Source organism: Bos mutus, chromosome 4 (genome assembly GCF_027580195.1).
Source record: "Bos mutus isolate GX-2022 chromosome 4, NWIPB_WYAK_1.1, whole genome shotgun sequence".
NCBI lineage: Eukaryota > Metazoa > Chordata > Mammalia > Artiodactyla > Bovidae > Bos > Bos mutus.
This window is the reverse complement of record NC_091620.1, coordinates 52,527,986-52,533,985: the sequence shown is the minus strand read 5'-3', so window position 1 is coordinate 52,533,985 and position 6,000 is coordinate 52,527,986.

Sequence of the window (6,000 nt, the reverse complement as noted above, 5' to 3'; positions counted from 1 at the left end):
ATGCTAAAGCCTGCTGCCAATGGGTTATTTTTCGCTACATATTCTAGAATGTACAGTTATTAAAGACATACAACAAATTAGATCTGCATTAAAACAGAGCTCGCATTTTTTTCCACAGAAAGTAAAGTGTTAGGAAAGTTTATGGTGAAGAGTTTTGGGGGGATGATAAGAGAGGGCCATGAGAAATAAAGCATATTATTTTGATTTGAAAACATTCTCTTTTTTCCCCTTTGCTATAATTAGCCTTAAGTTACCATGGTTGGAAGAATTAAAATGTACTTATCTTTTCAGCAAAAATACCAGGGTTAAAAAAAAAAAAGCAAACCCAAGCTTATGAATTGTGAAGCAAAACACTGTAAGATGCTTTATATATATTACATACATTACAAATTCTTTAGCGTAATCAATGTGTCAGCAAGTATGAAGTCCCTCTCTAAAGGGTTGATTCAAATGAGATAAATGATAAGTATGAAAATAAGTACTGAGTTTTGAGTTAAGAAGGCTGCTGGGCAGCAAGATACCCCTGTCTTCAACATAGTAATACTTAAAAAAAAATTATTTATTTATTCCTTTGCTGCGTGTTGGCTACTCTCTAGCTGTGGTGTGTGGGCTTTTCGTTGCAGCGGCTTCCCTTACTGTGGAGCACAGACTCTAGGTATGTGGGCTCAGTAGTTGTGGCACAGGGGCTGAGTTGCCCCTCGGCATGTGGGACCTTCCCAGACCAGGGATTCAATCCGTGTCCCTTGCACTGCAAGAAAGATTCTTAACCAGCGGACCACCAGAGAAATCCCCCAAGATATCAAAACTTTTATTGTATCATGTTTACTTGACAGGTCTCCTTAGTTCCCGTCAATCTGTGAAAATCTCTGTCTTTGTTTTCCAGGATCTTCACACTGTTCAGGTATTTGGTACAACGTCTCGCTGGTTGTCTGATGTTTTCTCATGATTGAACTGGTGTTATGGGTTTTCCCGGGGCGGGGAGGCGGCGGGTAGAAAACCATGGAGGCTGAGTGCCCTTCTGTTGCTTTATATCTAGGGACATGTGGTAACGACAGGACTTATTTCCGGTGATGTTAACCTTGATCTGTTGGTCAGGGGGTGTCTGCTAGGTTTCTCTACTGGAAAGCTACTGTTTATCTTGATTCACAGTGTTGAACTGAAACAGCCTGCCAGATATTTGTCCAGCAAACATGGGATTATTCAGAATCAGCTGAGCATCACAATTTTGGGTCTGCACCATATGAAAGTTCGTGCCTGGCAAAGGAAGAAGAATGCTTTTATAGGGAGCAAGAGGAAATTGGGACAGTAAAACAGAGTCTGTGGCTTTTCACTGGCCCAGGCCTTGCCAGGAAAGAGTGTTTTTTCTTCCTGTTGGGCTCTGCAATCCTTGCAGGGTGTGAGAGCTCCCCCTACTGGTCTCCCTGCTCTATTTGACTGAGTTTCTGCTCTTTTTCTTTTACAGTTCAGTTCAGTTCAGTTCAGTCGCTCAGTCGTGTCCAACTTTTTGCGATCCCATGAATCGCAGCACGCCAGGCCTCCCTGTCCATCACCAACTCCCGGAGTTTACCCAAACTCATGTCCATCGAGTCGGTGACGCCATCCAGCCATCTCATCCTCTGTCATCCCCTTTTCCTCCTGCCCCCAATCCCTCCCAGCATCAGGGTCTTTTCCAATGAGTCAACTCTTCACATGAGGTGGCCTAAGTACTGGAGTTTCAGCTTCAGCATCAGTCCTTCCAATGAACACCCAGGACTGATCTCCTTTAGGATGGACTGGTTGGATCTCCTTGCAGTCCAAGGCATTAGTAAGTCACTAAGTTCAGTCCACACTCAAAAGGAAGAGCATTAACTTCACCTTTTAGAGGGAGAAGCATGTTTTTAAAAAATGTGGACATAGATGAAATAAATATTTTGAAGGATATACTTCGGAGTTATGCAAGTATCTTATTTTTCCTTAAATTTTTGCCTGCTGATTTTGACATTTATCTGTGGATGTTGCTTACAGCAATTATTACTGGTGGTGTTCTACAGGTGCTTTTCTATTTCTTGTATTTCTTCTACATCTTTTTTTTGGAAAATTTTTTGTAAGGAAGATTCTAGCCCGCCCCTCATTTATTTATTTAGTTGTTTAATTGTTATTTATCAGTGTGAACTCATGGATAATTATGTTACGCTTTGCTTTATAGTCCAGTAACTACTCTTGTTTATTTTGTTGCTCAAATTTTTCCAATTTTGGCCCTGGTAGTTGTTTCAGGCTAGCCCCTATGTCCTTGTGACGAGCTCCCCTAAGCCCCACACCCATCTTTCTTTTAAACAACTCTTCCTTATTTTCTGACAGTACAAAGATGTTCCAAGGTCGTCTTATATTTTCCCTGCTTCAGGCCTGAGAAAATGTCCTTTCAGCAGGGAGCCCTGTTTCCTTTTATTGGAGACTGGCGTCTAGAAACTAAGACCCGGAGTTAAGTGTGTTCATTATTACGAGGGTATCTTTGTCTCTAAGCCCTCTCAGTGGACAGAACTAGGAAATATTTTCGTACCAACCGAAGAATACATACATATTTATATTCAATTATTTGTTTATCTGTATATATACTAAAGTAAACATAAATTCATACTAATATCTTCAGCACTAATCCAGCACCACATTTTAACCTTTCCTGGGGAACATTTTTTAAATGTCCTTGTCTGGAACTCAATTCAGGCCAATTAAATCAGAAACTTGGGACATCTAGCTTCTATTGTTTTGTTTTGTTTTTCCCCCAAACTCCCCAGAAGGTTTTAATGGTTTAACTAGGATCGAGAACTACAGTCTGGGGTGACTTTTTCCATTTATCATTTTGAATGAGGGCCATTCAATGACCTGACCACCCTAGTCAGTCTTCCAGAGGCCCCCAGACCATTATCTCCTTCTCCCTTAAACTCCCATCATTGCTTTGTTCCAGATGTGGTATAGCCCTTAGCACATGGACTGCACTTATCTCTTTAGATGTTAGTCTCAGTCAACAATAAGCCTTCTGAGGACAGCTGATTGTACCATTATCTGCTCCCCTTTATAGTTATCAGAACAGAACACATATGGGTGCCACCAGCCCTAGAAAGGAAATCTTCACTAGTGAGACACCCGTGGACAGGGTGACCTCCCCCTGGACCCTTCTCAGAGAAAAGATGGATTTACGGAGAAGAGCTGGAGTACTAGTGATTCTGCTGGGGACAGGGAGGAGAGAATCTCCAATCAGAGATATGGTTGCTGCTATTGTAAGAGTAGGTCACACCCTCTCAATTGTCCACCTGGACCTGTGCGCCCTGGGACACTCAGGTTACAGAAGTAAAATCTAGTACAAAACTCAGGATCAGAAAGACCATAGAGAAGCATGGGGTTGTTATACAAAGGAGAAAGCCAGATATTTTTTCAACTCTTATAGTTGTTGAGGTTATAGAACTCTTTTGATGAGAAATATTCTTTTTCTATTTGTTGGTAAAAGTTTCGACCTCTCCTCCCAAGGTGATGAATATGTCATAAAACCTCCAGAAGTGGGATCAACACATTTTATTTCACCTCCAGGAGTCCAAGAAAGAGAAAAAAGACTAATTTTTAACTGAGTGGTTGATATATTAAAGTTACTACCGCAAAAGGGATCACACTGGAGGACTGCAACCCAGAGAGGTTAACTGGCTTGTTTGAAACTTGTTGGAAAATCAGTGCTAGCACTAGGAGCTGGGTGCATACTTTCCTACTCCTAGTTGTTCACTTAGGAAATGATTAGCCTGATTTGCCTTTCTGGCAGGCTCGGGTCATGTCCATGAATGACTTTTCCATTAGTCATAGTACCTAGGTGTTGTGACACTTAAAGCCCCACAAGAAACTTTTTAAAAAGTTATGTCAACACAGTCATAAAATATCATCTTCAAGATTGTTTTTAAATGGAGAAAGGGGCTCACAAAATCTTAATGTTGCCATGAGCACAGCTACCTCCTGTGCTGTATGCTAAGTCACTTCAGTTGTGTCCAACTCTGGGCAACCCTATGGACTGTAGCCCGCCAGGCTCCTCTGTCCATGAGATTCTCCAGACAAGAATACTAGAGTGGGTTGCCATTTCCTTCTCCAGGGTATCTTCCTGACCCAGGGATGGAACCAGCATCTCTTATTATCTACCTGCATTGGCAGACGGGTTCTTTACCACTAACGCCACCTGGGAAGCCCTCCTATATCTACTTCCTACCACATAAGTAAGGAAACAGACTGGTGTATCCCTCTCCAGGGCAACTGACACCACCATCAGTGTTAGACAGGAGCCAGTTTTTAAAAATAACTCCTTTCAACCATAGTTTCTCCCCTCCCTCAAGTGCCCCCTTTTAAAAATCTTTTTCTTTCTTTTTCTTTTCCTAAGCAGCTTGGGGGATTTTTAGTTCCCCAACTAGGAATTGAACCTGGGCTCTCTGCAGAGAAAGTGCAGAGACCAAACTGCTAGACCACCAGGGAATTCTCCCAAATGCCTCATTTTTAAATTCAAGCTTATTGAGATCTACTTTACATACAGTAAAACTCACTCTTTTTATTCTTCAGCTTTATGAGTTTTGACAAATAAATTGTTGATGTAAAACAGATAGACTGCCAGTTATTTCTGCGGCAAAAATGGGTTTATTTGGAATTCACAAAGAATTGCAATTTGGGGTCTGCCACCCTGACTAGCCATGAGCAAGTTCACGGCAAAAAATAGGAGACCTCTATTAAAGAGGGGGAAAGGAGGTTGGGAGAGAGTAGAGTAATCAAAGCCCATGCCTTTTCTTTGACTGAGCTATGCAGTCCCTCATTGGTTGAGTTCTTTCCAGGCAAGAAGAGGGAAGTCTTTCTCTTTCCCCTTGGTTCGGCTTTCTTTGTAGGGCATGAGAACTCCCCCTTCTGGTCTCTTGATTCTACTTAATTTAGATTTCTGTTCATGAATTTTTTTTTTTAAACCACATATACTTGTAACAGAATACTAGTTACATTCAAATTCACTAAAAGCAAACAATCGCATGCAATTTGTAATGAATTGGTTTATTAATTCTTAGGAGTTCTCTGGTGATCCAGTGGTTAAGACTGTGCTTCTAGTGTATGGAGCGCAGGTTCGATCCCTGGTCAGGAAGTGCCAAAAAAAAAAAAAAAGAAGAAGAATTCATTCTTTCATTCAACAAGCCTATATTGATCACAGAAATTACAAACAGGCATTACAACACTGATAAAAGTGATGACATCAAGAGAAAATGTTTAGTACTTATGTAACAAATATAATGCCCTGTCCTGGATACATGTCAATTTAAAGAAGTAATGCCCAAGTAGGAATTCCAATGGCCTCATTTTACAGATAAGGAAACTGAGGCCAGAAATGTTGGCAGCTTCCCCAAGGTCAGATGATGGAGAAAGTGGTGCTAGTCTCTTCTCTTCCACAGAGGAGTCTACAAACCCCAGGATGCTGCCTCTTTCCTTTTTGTGCCTCTGTTGGCACTGGATACAGTGCTGTGTAAAATAATACGCTTCTATTACAAAAGTGCAGGCAGATTCCCATGATGTTCTGCTATTCAGTAAAAGAGCTGGTGTTGAAAGGCCCATCCCCTCCCTTCTTCCCTTTGCCTGTATCAAAATGCAGAAAGTGGTCTCTTTAGGAGTTCAAGCCCATTGTCACTGCCACACTGAACCTTTCAGCTGTGGATTGGTGCAACTCAAGGAGTGTCCCATTGAACTGTGGGCATGATGGAAAAGCTGCCCAGCCTGGGACAAGGGATTCAATTCACTGGCTTCATTCTCTTTTATATCCTGAAACTGAAAGATTCAAAGAGATGATCTCTGAGATCTCTTCTAGTTTAGAAATATTAAGATTCTGATGTAAGAGCTGCTTGGGATTTAGTGCACAAAGGAGACACAGGTGGAATAAAATGTGCCCCCTTATTCTTGTTTTATTTTCTATGTGGCTAAAGCCAGTACTGAAATGTAAATAGTAAATAATCCATGTCTTCTGACCCT